General features: G+C 36.1%; 1 pseudogene; it reads right to left on the bottom strand.

Annotated features, from left to right (window-relative positions):
* Positions 1-1,071: 1,071 nt before the first annotated feature.
* LOC122220657 lies at positions 1,072-17,189 on the bottom strand (annotated as a pseudogene).
* Positions 17,190-22,686: the final 5,497 nt, after the last annotated feature.

Genomic DNA, 22,686 nt, shown 5'->3' with positions numbered 1-22,686 from the left:
GATGCATAGGGGCACTTGTACCCCAATGTTTATAGCAGCACTCTCAACAATAGCCAAATTATGGAAAGAGCCTAAATGTCCATCAACTGATGAATGGATAAAGAAATTGTGGTTTATATACACAATGGAGTACTATGTGGCAATGAGAAAGAATGAAATATGGCCCTTTGTAGCAATGTGGATGGAACTGGAGAGTGTGATGCTAAGTGAAATAAGCCATACAGAGAAAGACAGATACCATATGGTTTCACTCTTATGTGGATCCTGAGAAACTTAACAGAAATCCATGTGGGAGGGGAAGGAAAAAAAAAGGGGTTAGAGTGGGAGAGAGCCAAAACATAAGAGAGTCTTAAAAACTGAGAACAAACTGAGGGTTGATGGGGAGTGGGAGGGAGAGGAGGGTGGGTGATGGGTACTGAAGAGGGCACCTTTTGGGATGAGCACTGGGTGTTGTATGGAAACCAATTTGACAATAAATTTCATATATTGAAAAAAAACAAAAAAAATAATACACAGGAAAAACAAAAACTCAATAGAAAATATTCCTGAGGAAATCCAGACATTTGATTTGGTAGGTAAAAATTTTATTTTCTTTTCATTTAGAATTATTTTATTAAATTATAAGTGTACAACAGCCTCTCAACTGTACCCATGCACTTACATTGTTTTTTAAGGAAAAATGTTATGCCTTATTACACCATAATCCTAATAGCTTTTCAAAACCTTGAGAAAAATCTTTAAAAAGATTTTACATGTCATCTGAAACTGACAAATTTAACACTATCAAAAAAGAGTGCTTCTATACTCTTACAAAAACCACTAGAAAGAAATAATAATTATAAAGCTAAGAGACTGTGTCAAAGGAACATTTTTTTTAAGCAATTTTTCTTCAACAGTAGGGTAATGGTATTAAATAATTCAATCCATTCACAAAATGGCTCTCTGCATCTGCTCTGGTCTCTTCTGCCTTATCATTGCATATTTATGCATGACTGAGATATGAGTTTCCTTAACATTGTTATTTCAATAACCTGAAGCTGTTCTATTAATTCTGAGAGCTTTCATTCTCTCCTATTTATACAATGAAGCCCATGGCAAATAGGAAGAAGCTGAATTTTGACTTCTTCCCCCATAACCCCCACTTCCTCCACTGCCTGTAGGACCATAGTTGCCTCTAGGACCATAGTTGCCTCCACCATATGGCCTCACATGTTCCTGGTACCACCAAAGATTCCACTTTCATTGGACTATAGTTACAAGGTTACTAGGTATAATTTCCAAAACCATTGTAATTTCCACTTCCATAATTTCCTCCTCCACAGTTGTCATAACCACCTCTGTAGCCCCCATCCTGGTTGCTACATCCAGGTCCCCCACCACTATATCTTCTTCTTCCTCATCCATAACCAGGGCTACCTCTAAAATTGCCACCTGTTGGTTCTCTTCCATACCCATTACAACCATCCCCAAATCCACAACCACTTCATATGCATCAGATCCTCCCCTAAAATTATTTCCTGGTCCTTGTCCAAAATTTCTACCACCACCAGGAGAATCTCCAAAACCAAAGTTTCCTCCTCTTCCACTTCTAGAACTTTGGCCTTCCTGCATTTCTTGTCTACACAAAACCATTCTTACTTTTGCATTATGACCACTGATGGTATAATATTTCTATAACACAATCTTTTTTTTAACGTTTATTTATTTTTGAGACAGAGGGAGACAGAGTGTAAGTGAGGGAGGGACAGAGAAAGAGACACACACAGAATCTGAAACAAGCTTCAGGCTCCGAGCTGTCAGCACAGAGCCCAATGCAGGGCTCGAACCCACAAGCCATGAGATCATGACATGAGCTGAAGTCGGATGCTTAACCAACTGAGCCACCCAGGCGCCCCTGCAACACAATCTTATTCACAGGATCATGATCATCAAAAGTAACAAATCCAAAGCATCTTTTCTTTCAATACTGCCTATCAGTAATTATATCAATGGTATCAATCTTTCCATATTTCTTGAAGTAATCTCTAAGATGATATCCCTACTGTCTTCATTAGTTCCACCAAAAAACAGCTTCTTTACAGTTACATGAGCCCCTGGTTTTCCAGTTTCCTTTTTTGCAACAGCACATTTTGGCTCAACCACTCTCCCATCAATTGAATGAGGTCTTGCAGCCATGGCAGCATCAACCTCAGTCACAGATGAAAAAGTTACAAAACCAAATCCTCTTGATCTTTTGCTCACAGGATCACTCATGACCACACAATCTGGAAGTTTTCCCCATTGCTGGTAGTAGTTCTTCCAATTTTCTTCTGTGGTTTCAAAGCTTAAGCCACCAATAAAGGGTAGATAAAAACTCTAAAGTACAGCATGTCTATAGTGCTAAAGAAAATTATAAGAATGATGTCTCACCAATTTGAGAATATCAGTAAAGAGAAATTGTGAAAAAGAAACAGAAATTCTGGTATAGTTGAAATAATTTACTAGAGAGACTCAACATCAGGTTTCGGAAGGTATAACACAATCAGTGAATTTAAAAGTGGGCCAGTTGAGATTAACCAGTCTGAAGAACAAAAAGAAAAAAAAATAATCAACAGAGCCAAAGAGAAATGTCTGAAACCATCAAGTATATCAATAAATATAATGGGACTTCCAGAAGTAGAAGAGAAAAGAAAGGAGCATAAATAATATTTGAAAGACTAGTGACCAAAACCATTCAAAATTTGATGAAAAATTTTAATCTACACATTCAAAAGGCTGGACAAACTCTAAATAGGATAAACTCAAAGAGAGTCATGCTGAGACACATCATAAACAAACTGCTGAAATTAAAAAAACAAACATAAAAATAATATTTTCACAACAGTAATAATGAAATGACTCACAATGGGGAAGTGATCATCTATAAAATTACCAGCTTATTTCTCATCAGAAGCTATGGAGGCCATAGGGTGCCTGGGCGGCTCAGTCGGTTAAGCATCTGACTTCCGCTAAGGTCATGATCTCACAGTTTGTGGGTTCAAGTCCCACATCAGGCTCTGTGCTGACAGTTCAAAGCCTGGACCCTGCTTCAGATTCCATATCTCCCTCTCTCTGTCCCTCCCCTGCTCCTGCTCTGTCTCTCAAAAATAAATAAATGTTAAAAAAAGTTTTAAAGAAAAAGAAGAAACTATGGAAGTCACAAGCAGTGGAATGACATACTTGAAGAGCTAAAAGCAAAAACTTTTCAAGCAAAAATTTTATATCCAGCAAAACTATCCTTCAAAAAATGAGAGACAAACCAAGACATATTCAAATCTACAAAAACTGAGAGTGTTAGATGCTAATAGGTCTATCCCCCACACACAAAAATGCTAAAATGATAGGATACTAGACAGTGATTCAAATCTATATAAAGAAATAAATAACACTGGTAAAATTAACTACATAGGTAAATTTAAGACAAATATATATGTATTTTTGCTTATAATTCATTGTTCCTATCTGATTTAAAAAGCAGCTGCATAAAACAGTAAATATAAATTAAATTGATGGGCATATAATGCATAAAGATATAATTTGCCATGATAACAGCATAAAAGGAGTGGAGGACCTCAATTTTTTTAAACTATTGAGATCAAATTGCTGTTAATATAAATCAGACTTTTATAAGTTAACAGGTTAGTTGTAGTTCTCAGTGAAATAACTACCAACATAGGCTAAAATTATACAACATGATAACAACAACAAAAAAGAACTAAAATGGCACATTAGACAATATCATTTGTACACAAAGAAGGCATAAATAGAGGCATTGATGGGGAAAATAAGACACACAGAAGAAAAGGCAAAATTGCAGGTCTTTTTTATTAGTAATTACATAAAATGTAGATGATTATACTCTTCTATAAAAGGCAGACTGGCAGAAAGGATTTAAAAACATGACGGGGCGCCTGGGTGGCTCAGTTGGTTAAGCGTCCAACTTTGGCTCAGGTCATGATCTCGCAGTCTGTGAGTTCGAGCCCCGCGTCAGGCTCTGTGCTGACAGCTCAGAGCCTGGAGCCTGTTTCAGATTCTGTGTCTCCCTTTCTCTCTGGCCCTCCCCGTTCATGCTCTGTCTCTCTCTGTCTCTCTCTGTCAAAAAAAAACATGATATAATTACATATTTTCAATAAAGGCTCACTTTATATTCAAGGACATAAATAGATTGAAAATAAAAGACCATGTGAACAATAAATGAAGGAGAGCTAGAGTGGTGACACTAATATCACACTTTAATATACCTTAAAGCAAACATTGTTACAAGAGATAAAGAAAAACATTATATAATTAAAGAGCATCAGTCCATAAATAAGATATAGCAATTATAAACATATATGTACCTAACAATTGAGCCCCAAAATACACGAAGGAGAAACTGACAGGATCAAGGGGAGAAACTGTTCAACAATAATAATTGGAGATTTCCATGTTCCACTTTCAATAGATAGATAAAACAACTAGTTTAATTATAATACGGAAATAGGAGACTTTATAAACCAACTGGACATAATAGACATCTATAGAACACCCCACCTGACAACAGCAGAAAACACATTTACAAGATAGAAAATATGTTAGAAACGGTCTTAATAAATGTAAAAAATTAAAGTCGTAAAAATATGTTCTTTTTTGCAATGAAATGAAATTAAAAATAAGTATCAAAATAAAATTCAGGAAACTTACAAATATGTGGGAATTAAACAGCACACTCATAAAGAACCCATGAGTCAAAGTCACAAGAAGTTAGGAAATACTTTGATATGAACAAAAATTAAAATGAAAAACACCAAAACTTAAGGTATGTAGTGAAAACAGAGCCAAGAGAGAAATTTATAGCTATAAACAGCTACATTAAAAAGGGGAAAAAAAAATAAGATCTCAAACCAATACCCTAAAATTCTACCTTAAGACACTGGGAAATAAAAGAACATACTAAGAGCAAACAGAAAGAAGGAAATAATAAATATTAGAGTGAAGAGACAACAGAAGAATAGAAAAACAGTAGAGAAAATAATGAAACCAGAAGCTGGTTTTCTGAAGATCAGCAGAAGTGATAAACATTTAGCAAAAAATAGATGACCCAAAACACTAAAATCAGGAAAGAAGGAGGAGACATTACTATAAGCCTTACAGAACAGGAACGATTATAAAGGAATACTATGAACAAATGCTGATAAACTAGATCAGATAAACTAAATGAAATGAATTCTTAGAAACAAACTACTAAAGTGACTCCAGAAAAAATGGAAAATATGGATATGCCTATAATAATAGATTAAGTTCATATTTAAAAAACTATCAAAGAAAAAAAAAAGCCCAGCCTAGATGATTTCACTAGTGAATTCGACCAAAGTTTTGAAGAAACATCAACACCAATCTTTCTCAAACTCTTCCAAAAAACAGAAAAGGTGGGAACATTTTTTATTCAATCTATGAAGCCAGATTACCCTGATCTCAAAGCCAGAGAAAGGCATTACAAGAAACAAAAACTATAGACCAGTAGCTGTTATGAATATAGATGCAAAAATCCTCAACAAAATATTAGCAAACTGACTCCAGCAGCATATTAAAAGGATTACACATGATAACAAAGTGGGATTTACCCTAGAAATGCAGAGTTGGCTCAGCATACAAAAACCAATCAATATAATACACCATATTTAATAGAATGAGAAAAAACACATTACCATCTCAATGGATGTAAAAAAAATTTTTGACAAAATCCAATGTCTTTTCCTAATTAAAACAGACAAAATAAAACACTTAATACACTAGAAATAGAAGGGAATGTTTTCAAACTGATGAAGGCCATTTATAAAATAACATCATATTAAATGATGAAAGTCTTGGGGCACCTGGGTGGCTCAGTTAAGCATCCCACTTCAGCTCAGGTAAAGATCTCACCGTTTGTGAGTTCGAGCCCTGCATCGGGCTCTGTGCTGATAGCTCAGAGCCTGGAGCCTGCTTCAGATTCTGTCTCTCTTTCTGCCCCAACCCTGCTCGTGCTCTGTCTCTGTCTCTCTCAAAAACAAATAACATTTAAAAAAATGATGAAAGTCTCAAATCTTTCCTCTAAGGAACAAAAAGGTTATCCACCCTTACCACTTCTATTCAACAATGCACTGGAGATCTAGACACAGGCAAGATAAATTGTGCGTGTATTCGAGTAAGTGAACAATCACAACGAAAATATGTTTTATGATTATATAAGGTCCAGAGTCCAGGGTGTCCTGGCTTCTGGAATAAGTTCATACTCCACCTAACTACAGAACTCAGGAACAGCATACCTTTATGTGACTGACACTTCTGTCTGACCCAGGATATTGCCCTGGGTGGCATAATCTCTCATCCCTGTGCTTGTATAAGGAACACAAAGACATTTCAGAATCCTGCCAACGCAGCTCAGAACAGAGTTGGGAATTTCTTTTAGGCCACGAGTGACGGACCTGAAAAGAACTCCTTCCTAAGATGGTGACTCAGCAAACAGGTCTAGATACAAATTCACTTATGAATAATGAGACACATAAAAGTAAGTTTTACTGCTGTTCCTGCTATTATTGTGTGTGTGTGTGTGTGTGTGTGTGTGTGCACGCGCGCGCGTGTGCGCGTGAAAGCGCGCATGTATGTGAGCTCATATGTCTAGTGCTTCTAAGAAAAGTATTTGAACCACAAAAATAAAGCAGACACTAGGATGCAATTTGCACTAGGGTGCAACTAAGTGTTGGAGCTGTTATTCTCTCAGGGCCGGTCAACCTGACTTCTCATTTCTTCTCATTCCCTAATTACAAACTGTCCCAAAGCTCTCAGTTCAATAATCTCTCATTGCATATTTCTTTTTTTTTTCCCATGTCATTCTCCTTTCTCATTTTTGCCCACGCAAGTTACTTTGGAGAGTCTCTCTGTCCCTATACTTCCCCTCTTCTATCAGCAATGCTCCTGAGTCAGATGCTTTCTGCATGGTTTAAATTTTGCTTTTCTCTCTACTCTAACCTCACAATTCCAACTCCTAGAGTGATCTCACTTCAATCCATCCTTTTCTGCATGTCATTGGAATGCCATTTATTCAAATATATATACAGATATTAACATTTAATAAGTGTGGTATTTACATTCTAAAAGGTGAGAAAGATGACTTTATAGGATTGAAAACCAACACTCTTATACTAACCATTCTGTGTAATAATGTAATAAAAGTTTTTTCAAAGGAACGTGTTGCTATGGAATTCTAAAGGACTATTAATATTCATAGTGAATACATTTTAATGTGCATCAACTCAGGGTTTTAGGACTAGAGTGGAGAGCCAACCTATACTGACTGTAGTTCTGATTGGTAGTAAGTTGGGGAAAATATCAATGTGTAATAAGACTGTGAATAAGTGATTAATTTTTCCTGATTGGAAAAATAAATAATCAAGGACTATCCAGATACAGAATGGAAAAAAGTTCTTTCCAGTCATCAGTGGGGTATCATTCAAGTTGTCCTCATATAAGATTTATATTATGCTCCAAAAATGTTTCATGCAAGAATATTATGGCATTGGGCTACTTTGATTTTAACCCCCATGACCTATTCACCTATTCCCCCCACCAATCTTCCTTCTAGTCATCTTCTGTTGGTTCTTTATAGTTAAGAGTCTGTGTTTTGGTTTCTCTCTTTTTTCTTTGTTTTGTTTCTTAAATTCCACATATGAGTGAAATTATATGGTATTTTTCTTTGGCTGACTTATTTTGCTTAGCATTATGCTTTTTAGATCCATTCACATTGTTGTAAATGGCAAGATTTCATTTTTTTTTTTCGCCGAATAGTGTTCCGTTTTGTGTGTGTGTGTGTGTGTGTGTGTGTGTGTGTGTGTATATATATATATATATATATATATATATATATATATATCACTTCTTCTTTATCCATTTATCTATTGATAGGCCCTAGGCCTGCTTCCATAATTTGGCAATTTTAAATACTGCTCACTATAAACATAGGGATGCATGTATCCCTTTGAATTAGTGTTTTTATGTTTTTGGAATAAATACCCAGTAATGTGATTACTGGATCATAGGGTAGTTCTATTTTCATTTTTTTGAGAACCTCTATACTATTTTCCAGAGAGGCTGCATCAGTTTACATTTCCACCAACAGTGCAGGAGGGTTTCTACACATCCTCGCCAAAACTTGTTTCTGTGTTTTTTATTTTAGCCATTGTGATAGGTGTGAAATAATATCTCTTTGTAGTTTGAGTTTGTATTTCCCTGATGATGAATGATGTTGAACATATTTTCATGTGTATATATTCTTTGAAGAAATATCTGTTCATGGCTTCTGTACTTTTAAAATTTTTTTTAATGTTTATTTATTTTTGAGAGGGAGAGAGACAGACAGTACGAGAGTAGGGGAGGGGCGGAGAGAGAGGTGGAGACACAGAATCCAAAGCAGGCTCCAAGCTCTGAGCTGTCAGCACAGAGCTCAACGCAGTGCTCAGAACCACAAACCTGGAGATCATGACCTGAGCCAAAGTCGCACACCTAACTGACTGAGCTCCCCACTTCTGCACACTTTAAAAAAATTTTTTTTAACATTTATTTATTTTTGAGAGACAGAGCACAAGCAGGGGAGGGGCAGAGAGGGAGAGAGACACAGAATCTGAAGCAGGCTCCAGGCTCTGAGCTGTCAGCACAGAGCCTGATGTGGGGCCTGAACCCACCAACTGTGAGATCATGACCTGAGCCAAAGTCAGATGCTCAACCAACTGAGCCATGCAGGCGCCCCTCTGCACACTTTTTAATTGGATTTTTTTGGTTTTTGGCTGTTGAGTTGTATAAGTTCTTTATATATTTTGGATACTAAGTGTTTATCGGATATGTCATTTGCAAATACAGTAAAACCTTGGTTTGCGAGCATAATTCATTCTGGAAACATGTTTGTAATCCAAAACACTTGTATATCAAAAAGGATTTCAAGAACAATTGGCTCAGTTGTGATCATGTGACATTTGGTGTCACGTACCACTAGTATTATAAGACATATTTTGTTTATCAAGTTAAAATTTATTAGACATGTTTGCTCATCTTGCAGAACACTTGCAGAACAAGGTACTTGCAATCCAAGGTTTTACATACTTTATTTAATTCCATAGGTTGCCTTTTAGTTTTGTTTATTGTTTCCTTTACTGTACAGAAGCTTTTTATTTTGATGTAGCCCCAATACTTTTTTTTGCTTTTATTCCTTTTGCCTCAGGAGAAACATCTAGAAAAATGTTATTATGGCAAATGTCAGAAAAATTACTTCCTGTCCTGTCTTCTAGGACTTTTTATGGTTTCAGGTCCCACATTTAGGTCCTTAATCCATTTTGAGTTTATTTTTGTGTATGGTGTAAGAAAGTGGTTCAGTGTCATTCTTTTGCATGTAGCTGTCCAGTTTTCCCAGCACCATGTAGTGAAGAGACTGTCTTTTTCCCATTGGATATTCTTTCCTGCTTTCTCAAAGATTAATTGACCAGGTAGTTGCAGGTTTATTTCTTGGCTTTCTATTCTGTTCTATTGGTCTATGTGTCTGGGTTTTTTGTTTTTTTTTTGTTTTTGTTTTTGTTTTTGTTTTTGTTTTTGTTTTTGCCAGTACCATATTATTTTGATTACTACAGCTGTATAGCATATCTTGAAATCTGGAATTGTGATACCCCCAGTTTTGTTCTTCTTTCTCAAGATTGCTTTGGTTCTTCAGGGTCTTCAGTACTTTCATTAAAAATTTAAGGCTATTTGTTCTAGTTCTGTGAAATGTTGTTGGTATTTTAATAGGGATTGCATTAAATTTGTAGATTTCCTTGGGTACTGTGAACATTTTAACAATATTAATTCTTCCAATCCATGGAATATTCGTGTCATCTTTAATTTCTGTCATCAGTGTTCTATAGACTTCAGACTACAGTTCCTTTGCCTCCTTGGTTAAGTTTATTCCTAGGCATTTTATTATTTTGATGCAATTGTAAATGGGATTGTTTTCTTAATTTCTCTTTCTTCTACTTCATTATTATTGTATAGAAATGCAACAGATTTCTGTACATTGATTTTGTATCCTGTGACTTTACTGGATTCATTTATCAGTTCTGATAGATTTTTGGTGTAGTCTTTTGGGTCTTCTATCTATAATATTATGTCATCTGCAAATTGTGAAAATTTTACATCTTCCTTGCCAATTTGGATGCCTTTTATTCCTTTTTCTTCTCTGATTGCTATGCTGGCCTCCACTGACATTCATTCAGGTGAGGAAGGGACACATTGTTAGTTGAGTGAAGGTGAATGTCTAGGCTCCTCGATCATTGCTGAATAGTGGGAGAGGAGTACCAGTTTTTTCTTTGTGTTTGGTTGGCATAGGAGAGTTCTTGCCTGAAAAGTTTCTGTCTTGCTATGTTGCTCATTTCTGGGCCTTTGGCATCAAATGGCAGCCTTTCCTCAAGGATGATTTGAGGAATCTTTGCCCATTGACATTTCTGGGTGATTGGTTTCTCCAGTATCCAGTCATGGATATTAGGCAAAAGGAAAACCCAGAAAACTCACATGTATCATTTTTTGAGCCTCAAGGTCCCTAGTCTTTCTACCTTTATCTCTCCACATTTCAGAGTATTCTTGTATTTTTTTACATATATTACAGGGTTTTAGGCTGTAGTTATTATGAGGAAAAGAGAAATGCGTGTCTATTCAGTCTTTCCCCAGAACTATATAATGTCTTGGCTTCTTAATTGACTAATGATATTGTTCCCAATGTCTTCAAGTCTTTAAACAAATGTTCTCACCAAAAGACTAATATACTTGTTTATTTTCTCTAGGCAAATTTTTTGGACTGTTTCAATCAAACACAATTTAATTTAGTTCACCATTGGTCAATGCCTTCTCTTGCTTGACTGAAAAATGAGTACCTGAAACTTATTTTGGTTATAGCCTCAATTTTTTTTTTATTTTCATGAAGAAATCCTTCTAACATATTTAATTTAAAATTTTAAAAATTTATCTTAGAGTTGCTTTACCATAATTTGAGAATATTGTGATGAGAGCTACTATGGTAATGCCAATGTATGTTTTTATCTTTTTTTCCAGTTTTTATTTTAAATTTCAGTTAGTTGACATATAATGTAATATTAGTTTCATGTGTATAATATAGTGATTCAACAATTCCATACAATACCCAGTGCTCATCACAAGTGTAGTCCTTATTCCTCATCACCTATTTAATACATTCTCCCACCCACCTCCCCTTTGGTAACCATCAACTTTTTCTCTATAGTTAACAGTCTATTTCTTTTGCCTCTTTCTCTCTTTCCCTTTGCTCATTTGCTTTGTTTCTTAAATTCCACACATGAATGAAATCATTTGGTATTTGTCTTTCTCTGACTTATTTCACTACTGCCTAGTTCCATCCATGTTTTTGCAAGTGGCAAGATTTCATTCTTTTTGATGGCTGAGTAATATTCCTGTGTGTGTGTGTGTGTGTGTGTGTGTGTGTGTGTGTACCACATCTTTATCCACTCATCAATGGACACTTGAGCTATTTCCAAATTTGGCTATTGTAAATAATGTTTCTATAAAGATTGGGATGCATGTACCCCTTAGATTTAGTATTTTTGTATTCTTTGGGTGAATACCTAGTAGTGCAATTGCTGGATCATAAATTAGTTCTATTTTTAATTTTTTACAAACCTCCATACTGTTTTCCAGAGCGACTGCACCACTTTGCACTCCCACCAACAGTGCAAGAAGATTCCCCTTTATCCACATCCTTGCAAACACTTCATTTTTGTGTTGTTGATTTTAGCCATTTTGATAGGTGTCAGGTTGTACTTCACGTTGTTCTAATTTGTATTTCCCTGAAGATGAGTGATGTTGAGCATCTTTTCATGTATCTATTGGTCATTTGGATATTTTCTTTGGAAAAATGTCTATTCATGTCTTCTGCCCATTTTTAAATTGGATTATTTATTTTTGGGTGTCAAGCTTTACTAGTTTTTTTTTAATGTTTATTTTTGAGAGAGAGAGAGAGAAAGTGAGCAGGGGAGGGGCAAAGAGAGAGGGAGACACAGAATCCGAAGAAGGCTCCCAGCTCTGAGCTGTCAGCACAGAGCCTGACACAGCACTCAAACTCACCAACTGTGAGATCATGACCGGAGCCAAAGTTGGTTGGACACTTAACCAACTGAGCCACCCAAGTGTCCTTATACTAGTTCCTAATGTATTTTGCATACTAACCCTTTATTGGATATGTAATTTGCAAATATCTTCTCCTATTCCATAGGTTGTCTTCTCGTTTTGTTGGTTGCTTCATTCTCTATGCAAAAGCTTGTTATTTTGCTGTAGTCACAAGAGTTTATTTTTGCTTTTGTTTCCCTTGCCTCAGGAGACATATCTAGAAAGAAGTTGCTATGCCCAATGTCAGAGAAATTACTATCTGTGCTTTCTTCAGGGAATTTTGTGATTTCAGGTCTCACATTCAGGTCTTTATTACACTTTGAGTTATTTTTGTGTGTGGTGAACGAGAATAGTCCAGTTTCATTCTTTTGCATGTTGCCAGTTTTCACAACATTTGTTGAAGAGATAATCTTTAGCCAGTGGAAATTCTCTCTTGCTTTGTCAGACATTAATTAACCATATACTTGTGGGTTAATTTCTTGGTTTTCTATTCTGTTCTATTGATCAATGTGTCTATTTTTGTGCCAGTACCATACTGTTTTGAATACTACAGATTTGTAATGTAATTTGAAGTCCATAATTGTGATGTCTACAACTTTGCTTTGCTTTTTCAAGGTTGCTTTGCCTATTTGGGGCCTTTTGTGGTTTCATAAAAATTTTAGGATTGCTTGTTTTAGCTCTGTGAAAAATGCTGGTAGTATTTTGGTAGGGATTTCATAACTGTTTAGATTGCTTTGGGTGGTATTGATATTTTAATGATGTTTGTTTTTCTAATCCACAATCATGGAATGTCTTTCCATTTCTCTGTGTCATCTTCAGTTTCTTTCATCAGTGTTTTATAGTTTTCAGGGTACAGTTCTTTCACTTCTTTGGGTAGGCTTATTCCTGGGAATCTTATTGTTTTTGGTGCAACTGTAAATAGGATTGATTTAATTTCTCTTTCTGCTACTTCATTATTGGTGTATAGAAATGAAACAGATTTCTATACATTGATTTTGTGACTTTACTGAATTCATGTATCAGTTCTAGCAGTTTTTTGGTGGAGTCTTTCAAGTTTTCTACATAGAGTATCATGTCATCTGCAAATAATGAGTTTTACTTTTCCTTTGCCTATTTGGATGTCTTTTATTTATTTATTTTTTGTTATTGTTGCCTAATTGCTGTACTAGGACTTCCAGTACTACGTGCATAAAAGTGGTAAGAATGGAAATCCCTGTCTTGTTCCTTAATGTAGAGGAAAAGCTCTCAGTTTTTCCCATTGAGGACAATGTTACCTATGGATTTTCCAGTTATGGCCTTTCTTATGTTGAGGGATGTTCCCTCTAAACCTACTATGTTGAGGGTTTTTATCATGAATGGATGTGTACTTTGTCAAATACTTTTTCTGCATCCATTGAAATGTTCCTATGGTTCTTATGCTTTCTTTCATTAAGGTGGTATATCACATTGATTGATTTGAAAATATTAAACCACCCCTGAAGCCAAGGAATAAATACCACTTCATGGTGGTGAACGAATTTTTAAATGTATTGTTGGATTTGGTTTGTTAGCATTTTGTTGATTTTTTGCACCTATGTTCATCAGAAATATTGGCCTATAGTGCTCTTTTTTGTGTGGTGTTTTTATCTGGCTTGGTATCAGGGAAATGATACTCATAGAATGAATTTGGAGGCTTTCCTTCCTTTAGTAATTTTTAGAATAGTTTTAGAGGAATAGCTATTAACTCTTCTTCAAATGTTTGGTAGAATTCGCCTGTGAAGCCATCTAGCCTTGGACTTTTGTTGGTTGGGAATTTTTAACTTACTGATTCAATTTCTTTGCTGGTTATTGGTCTATTCAAATTTTCTATTTCTTCATGATTCAATTTTGGTAAGTCATATGTTTCTAGCAATTTATCCATTTCTTCCAGGTTGTATAATTTGTTGGCATGTAATTTTTCATTGTGTTCTCTTGTTTGTATTTCTGTGGTGTTGGTTGTTATTTCTCCTCTCTCATTTTTGATTTTCTTTATTTGAGTCTTCTCTCTCTCTCTCTCTCTCTTTCTCTCTCATCTCTCTTATGAGTGTAGTTAGAGGTTTATCAATTTTGCTGATCTTTTCAAAGAACCAGCCCCTGGTTTCATTGATATGTTCTATTGTTTTTTAATTTCTATATCATTTATTTCTGCTCTAATATATATTATTTCCTTCCATCTGCTTGTTTGGGGTTTTGTTTCTTTTTCCTTTTCTAGAGTTTTTAGGTGTAAGATCAGGTTTTCTATTTGAGATTTTTTTCTTTCTTCTTGAGGTAAGCCTGTATTGCAATAAACTTCACTCTTAGTACCACTTTTGCCATGTTCCAAAGGTTTTGGATTATTGTGTTTTCATTTTCATTTGTTTCCATGTACTTTGTGATTTCTTCTTTGATTTCTCGGGTGACACATTCATTGTTTAGTAGTATGTCATTTAACCTCCACATATTTGTGGTCTTTCCAGATATTTTCTTTTGTTGATTTCTAATTTCAGGGAATTGTTGTCAGAAAAGATGCATGGCACAACTTTGATCATTTTAAATTTGTTGACACTTGTTTTGTGCCTTAATATGTGATCTATTCTGGATAATGTTCCATGTGCACCTGAAAGGAATGTGTATTCTGCTGTTTTAGAATAGAATGTTCTGAATATACCTGTTCAGTTCATCTGGCCCAGTGTGTCATTCAATGCTATTGTCTCCTTGATTTATTTTCACTTTAGATGATCCTTCCATTGATATAAGTGGGTTGTTAAAGCCCCTGTTATTATGGATTATTATCCTTTATGTTTGTTATTAATTTGTTTATGTATTTGTATGCTCTCATATTGGGTGTATAAATATTTACAATTATTATATCTTCTTGTATTGTCCTTTTAATTATTATATTGTGTCCTTCCTGGTCTCTTATTATAGTCTTTGTTTTAAAGACCAGTTTGTTTGATATAAATATTGGTATTCTGGCTTTCTTTTGACATTTATTTGTCTGATAAGGGTTTCTGCATCCCCTCACTTTCAATCTGCTGGTATCTTCAGGTCTAAAATGAGTGTCTTGTGGGTAGCCTATGGATAGGTCTTGGGTTTTTTTAATCCATTCTGACACTCTCTGTCTTTTGATTGGAGCATTTAGTCCATTTACATTCAAAGTAATTACTGATAGATATGTATTTCTTGCCATTTTATTACTGTTTTGTGGTTGTTTCTACAGATTTTCTCTGACCTTTTCTTATCTTTCTCTTTCATACTTTGGTGCTTTTCTATAATGGTATATTTGGATTTTCTTTCTCTTTATTCTTTGCATGTTTATTAGTGTTTTTTGATATATGGTTACCATTAGTTTTTGCATATAACAGTCTATATTAAGTTGATGGTCATTTAAGATTGAAGACATTCTTTTCTCCTATCCTCCCCGTTATAGGTGTATGTTACCATATTTTATATCCTTTTATTATGAGTTCCTTAACTGATTTTTTATAGAAATGCTCATTTTAATGTTTTTGTCTTTTCTACTGTCACTTTTGGTCTCTCCTTTCCAATCAAAGAGTTACCTTTAATATTTCTTGCAGGGCTGGTTTAGTGATCATGAACTCCTGTAGTTTTTGTTTGTCTGGGAAACTCTGTATCACTTCTTGTATTCTGAAGGAGAGCTGTACTGGATAGAGTATTCTTGGCTGCAGATTTCTCCCATTCATCACTTTGAATATATCTCTTCTGGTTTGCCAAGTTTCTGTTGAGAAATATCCAGCTAGACTTATGGGTCTTCCCGTCCCAAAAGAAGTTAATAACTGTTTTTTGTCCTGCTGCTTTTAAGATTTTTTTTTACACTATATTTTTCAAATTTATTTACAATATGTCTTGGTATTGGGGCACCTGAGTGGCTCAGTTGGTTGAACATCCTACTTTGCCTCAGGTCATAATCTTGTTATTCATGAGTTCGAGCCCTGCATCAGGCTTGCTGTTGTTAGTGCAGAGCCTACTTCAGATCCTCTGAACCCCCTCTCTCCTTGCCCCTCCCCCACTTTCACTCTCTCTCAAAAATAAATAAACATTTAAAAAAGAAAAAAAACAATATGTCTTGGTGTTCGTCTGCTTTTGTTGATTTTGATGGGAGCTCTCTGTTCCTACCAGATCTGGATGTCTGTTTCCTTCCCCAGATTTGGGAAGTTTTCAGTTATTATTTCTTCAAATAAGTTTTCTGCTTTTCTCTTTGGCAACTCTTATAATACAAATTATGTTTGTTATGTTTGATGGAGTCACTGAGTTCCCTAAGTCTATTCTCCTTTTATATAATTCTTCCTTTTCTCTTTTGTTCAGTTTCATTATTTTCCATTATATTGTTTTCTAGGTTGCTGATTCATTCCTCTGCTTCTTCTAGCCTGCTATGCATTGTGTCAAGCCTGTTTCTAATCTCATTTATTGCATTCTTCGCCTCTGATTCTTTTTTTACTTCTTACATCTGTGGTAATGGTCTCCCTGATGGCTTCTTTTCTCAACCCCAGTGAATATCCTTATGACTGTTGCTTTAAATTCTCCATTAGGCATGTTACTTATATCTATTTCAGTCTAGATCTCTGGCTATGGCTTTATCTTGTTCTTTCATTTGGCATTCCTCCATCTTCACATTTTGTCTCAGTCTCTGCCTTCTTCTCTGTGTTAAAAAAGCCAGTTATGTGTCCTGCCCCTGAAAGTAATGGCCTTATGAAGAAGAGGTCATGCAGTTTCCAGGGCCTGGAACTTCAGGGAATGTCTCTTGTGTGCTGCATGCACTCTGCTGTTGTGTTTTGGCTGCTCTGTCCTTCAGACCAGGAAGTAGTACACAGAGGCTTTCTTTGCCTGCTGTTCGCAATGTTTGGTCCTTGGCCTGAATGTGGCCTGTTTTAACTAGGTGCACTCTGGTCTGCTTGTGAAATGAGACCTGTTACCTCCTCCACTGGAGGAGCTCCAGCTCCACTGGAACTGAAATTCTGCAAAATTCTCTGATTGAGAGACATAATGTGGGCAAAAGTTTGTGCTGTCTTCTGGGGAAGGGTCCTGCTGTGCTGGGATCTAAATGAGCTTGACTGAGAAGGGCAGTTCCACCACAGTACAAGGGGATGGGGCTTGGTGTATGCAAGTTAAGTAACCAGTGATGGCATTGTGCCAGTTACCATATGTTGTATGTCCATAGGTTGTTTGCCTTCTCTCCAAGAGCAGCCCCAATGTCTGCAGGGTCTTCTGGAGCCAAGCCCACTGATGACAATTAAAGTCCAGGGTAAGTTCTGATCACAAGAACTCATGAAATTCAGTCCCTCTCACTTTCCAAGCCAATGGCTATGGGAAACATTCTCCTTGTTTATTCCCCTGTGTGCTCCTCTCTCACACACACACTTCTCCATGGTCAGGGCTCCCTTCCCTTTATAGCAGCCAGTATTCATTTCTCCCCTAAGTCACATCTCTGCATTTCCTACCTTCTTCAATGTGGTCTCTCCTCTACCTTTAGTTGTGGAGTTTGTTCTGCTAGTCTTCAGGTCAATTTCTGAGGTATTTAAAATGATTTGATAGTTATCTAAGTGGCATTCATGGTCTGAGGTAAGCCTAGGGTCCTCTTACTATGCCACCATCTTCCCTCTATGTTGTTTTCTTTTAGAACAGCTTTATAATGCTCTTACATAATAAATACATATAATTCAGTAAGAAAATAACCCACACTCCAATATACTTTAAAATTTTTCATTCAAATCCTACTTTTATCTTCTTTCCTTATTTTGACATGACTGGCATTCCCTGCTAATAAAACAAAGACATATAATAAAGTGTTGCTGTGGTGTGATAGTCTAGCCATTCAAATGATGCTCAATTATAACTGTATCACTGCACTACAAGCAGTCTTGATTGCAGCTACTCATCTTTATTATTGTAGTGCAAAACAGTTATAGACTATACACTAAGATTGAACATAGATGAGTTCTATGGGCACTAAAATTTGAATTTCACATTTTTGCATCACGTTTTTTTCATTTTTTTTCAATGATTTTAAAATGTGAAATCTATTCTGAAATCACAAGCCTTCCAAAAATACGTGTCAGACTTCATTTGGTTTGTGGATCAAAGTCTGACTATATCAATTTTGGCTTCATAGAGTATAGCAAAGTGATGAGGAGACACATGGAATTTGGCAGAGATTCCCTCATTTACTGTGAGGTGTCCGCACTCAGGGTTCTTCAAAACCCATGGGATAACCCTTGGTTTACCCTCAAATACTCAATCCTATGCTGTCTTCTCAGTGGCTGTTGTGATCTGCTGCTGTAGTGTTTGGGAGAAATGGGATCCCTGAGCTTTATCTATAAAGATTGAAACTTGCTCAGAGACCTACGGGTTACCTGAATTATAAAACTTCTATTGTAGAAACAGCAATAAAGTTGGTCCAGATGTCAATAAGGAAATTTTCTGTCATTCATTTTTCAGAATTCCACCCTGAAGCAGATGTAAACACCTATCCTCTCTTACGTCTAGGGATCATCATTTTTATTATTTTCCTGTGCAAAAACGAATATGGTAATAGTGGTAAGTTAGTTAACATGTAAAGTCATGGTATCATAAGGGTTCATTACTCTGACCAATTTTGACATGGTTCCTGAATGATGATTATAACAGAGATGAGGGGAATCTGCCTTCTCATTATAAAAACAGAATTAGAAGTAAGAGATGTGACAGTCTCACTTTATTGTTTACTTTTTACTTTTTCACATTTATTTCTAAGCCACATAATTAAGAGAGATTTTGAAAAACTGCAATTCATCAAGTATTTCATTCTCAAAATTGTAAAGTTTCTCAAAACATGTCTTTAAAATTAACAGTATAAATAATGTTTAACAGGAAAATCTGTAATATTTGAATTACTTATGAAATATTTGATTATTTTGATAATAAGTCATTGAAAGAAGATTCTCTCAGTCTCTCTGTCTTGTTATTTCAACTGTTAGGATTAGAAATAACTTGGGGCACCTGGGTGGCTCAATCAGTTGAGTGTCCAACTCTTGATTTTGGCTCTGGTCATGATCTCACGTTCATGAAATCGAGCCCCATGTCTGGCTCTGCACTGACAGTGTGAAGCTTGCTTGGGAATCTCTCTCTCTCCCTCTCTCTCTGCCCCTACCCTGCTCACATGTGCACCTGTGCTTTCTCTTTTCTCTCGGAAAAATAAGCAAATAAACTTGAAAAAAAAAGAAATAACTGGTTGAAGTTGTAAAGAGTTTGAACTCTAAAGAGTTCTCTAAAGAGCTCTGTAGAGTCCTTTATATATAAAGAAGAATTTTAATAATAGGATCTTTCTCATTATTGAGTATTTTTATAAAGAAATTTCACTACCACTGATAGCATGTAATCAAAATCTTAACGGTCATATAAATAAATTATTTTCTTGATTAGAGAATAGTTCTTCTATTACAGGATGGATTCCTAAGCTAGATGGAGGATTAAAATATATCATAAATAATGTGAAAGTGTAAAAAAGAAATCTTAAAATCTCAAGCAAGATTTATGGGGAAATGTTAAAAAATCTTTACCACATGTTTTTCAGAATTTTTACAATTTATAATTTTTACTATTTGCAAAAAAAAATTCCTACTTAAAAAAGATATACTCTGCAGTGCCTACAAATTAAAAAATCCTGAATATGCATAAATTTACAAGTGAATAAGTTGGGATTTATTTCAATATAGATTCATAGAAGGCAATAGGAATCAGTGATTATTAATGAATGAAATCCTATACAATATATTTTATTCTGAAAACAAACACACTGGATTTAAATAAATGCTATTAAATAAAAGCAAGACAAAATTTTTAAAAAATTCAATTTAAATGAATAAACATATAGTCAACCTAACGATAAAAATGGATATTGATACAAAACAGGAAGCAAAATTTGAATAAATATCTTTTAAAGTTCCTAATAATACAGGGTGCCTGGGGGGCTCAGTCAGTTGAACATCTGACTTTGGCTCAGGTCATGATCTCGCGGTTTGTGAGTTCAAGCCCCGCGTCGGGCTCTGTGCTGACAGCTCAGAGCCTGGAGCAGGCTTCTGATTCTGTGTCTCCCTCTCTCTCTGCCCCTCCCCCACTCACACTCTGTCTCTCTCTCCTTCAAAAATAAATAAACATTAAAAAATTTTTTTTTAAGTTCCTAATACATTAAAACAATAAACATACTATTAGAATCTGGTACAAAGTATATAGTCACACAATCTAATTTAAGGAATCAGGCACAATATCTGTATGAGGACTAATTGCAACTATTTCACTGAAGATGATTATAAAGCAGGCATCAGGAAAGCTGCTGTTCTAAAAGCTGTTGTGAAGGGCACCTGGGCAGGTCAGTCAGTTAAGCGTCCATCCTAAGGTCAGGTCATGAGCTCAAGGCTTGTGGGTCTGAGCCCTGATTCAGGCTCTGTGCTGACAGCTTGGAGCCTGGAGCCTGCCTTGGATTCTGTGTCTCCCTCACTCTCTCTCCCTCCCCGGCTCATGTACTGTCTCTCTCTCTCTCTGTCTCTCTCTCTCTCAAAAAATAAATAAACATTAAAAAAAAATTAAAAGCTGCTGTGATATAAGCAATGGACTGGTTTTTCTTTGTGTGGCTCTTATAAATCATCACAACTCTAATGGGTAATATTCAGACCTATAGCATTGCAAAGATTCTGCACGGTCAACCTTAGATATAAAAATCAACCAGTCATATCCATGTGTTCTTATGTTAGTCTTCACCATGCTGCATATGCACTGGACATGGAACCACTAAAATCCTCCAATGACCTTCTCCATGAAATGGATGGGTTTAGGGCTGGCTTCACAGATACACAACTTATGCAGTTGTTCAGGGCCCACTGCTGAGAATGCCCTCTGCTTGGTATAATGCTGTGCTTTCACTATGCTGGACTTTCAGTAAGTTTGTCTTTGAATATCTGTTTTATAAATAAAGTCCAATGAGGTAATAGACCATGCATATGAGCAGAGGAAGCAGCACACAGTTGTGCTCCAGCAGCAGTCCACACACAGTGGGGTCAGGCCTCTGGCTAACACAGGCAATGCACAAACACTTTAATTGGCGCAATGCGTATCCAAATGCCTGTGGCAAGCAGAATAACATGGGGCCAAGGAAGTGACTGGCACAGGCTTACAAATAGTAACAAAAGTTAAAGACTGTCACATTCAATTTATAAAAGAAACTTATGTTTATACAAAACTTTGGATGGACCAGTTATTAATGAAGACTATATTTAAAACAAATTTTTTAAATGTTTATTTATTTTTGAGAAAGAGAGAGACGGAGCATGAGTGGGGGAGGGGCAGAGAGAGAGGAGACACAGAATTCGAAGCAGGCTCCAGTCTCTGAGCTGTCAGCACAGAGCCCAACATGGTGCCTGAACCCACGAACCGAACCATGAGATCATGACCTGAGGTGAAGTCAGATCCTTAACTGACTGAGTCATCCAAACGCCCCAATGAAGAAGACTATTTTTAAGTTAATTTACCTTGGAATTAAAGATCCAGCATTACAGTGCATAAAAAGACATTTTGAGTTATAAACAAATCATGAAGCCACTTTCAGTTTCTTGTACAGCATACACATTACCGAACATGTCAGAGAAACATCAAAATGCCATTACATAAATTTATCTTTAAGGTCAGGACTTCCTGAATGGCAGAGTGAGGATCTCCATAAATACACTTCTCCAAAAAAAGCAATGAAACACTGGCCAAATGGTCAAAATCAGAACTCTGGAAGTTAACCATGATGTACAACAATTCAGGGAGTATTTATTCAGGAAGAACTGCTGAAATTCTTAAGAACAGTAGGAGTTTGTGCCTTGTAACTTGGCCTGCTCCTAACTTGGCTTGCTCCTATCCCTCTCTCTCCAACTCTGTGGTAGCCTTTAAAATAGCAGCCTTGCAACCATGGTAGCTGTGAAACAGAAGCCTTAAGACAACCAGAATATGGCCAGATTGACCTGTTTCATAGCTCCCTGGAAAAGCACCTTTCACTGGACATTGTCATTATTTGATCTGGTTTAGAAATTCTTTCATTGGAAAAACCCTATCCTCAGGGAATTTGTCAAAAACAATCAACTGCATATTTTTACATCTACCTAAAAATATGATATCAGTCAGGCAAGTAAGAGGCAGAACAAAACTTTTAAAGGAAGATCTGGGCAATGAGATGTCCAAAGGACACTTTGAAAAACTCTTGATTTGGAAATCTAGAAAACTGCATGCATGTGCAGGGCTATGTGCATGTCCAGGAGAGCCTAAGAGGTCCCCAATATCTCAGCTCTGGTTGACTGAGGCTGGAAACGGAAAGCGAAGGCTAAAGCCAAGTTATAAACTTTCTGAGCATCACAGGCATCCCCTAACACACACAGAGCCCCTTAGCAAAAGGTGGGAAATGTTTTGGCTCAAAGCAGTAGTAACAAAATCTCTGACCGATCGTTAACTGACCAGTAAGCTAAGTGC

Source organism: Panthera leo, chromosome B2 (assembly GCF_018350215.1).
Source record: "Panthera leo isolate Ple1 chromosome B2, P.leo_Ple1_pat1.1, whole genome shotgun sequence".
Classification (NCBI taxonomy): domain Eukaryota; kingdom Metazoa; phylum Chordata; class Mammalia; order Carnivora; family Felidae; genus Panthera; species Panthera leo.
Note: the sequence above shows the minus strand (reverse complement) of the source record. Positions and strands in the feature narration are given on the sequence as shown.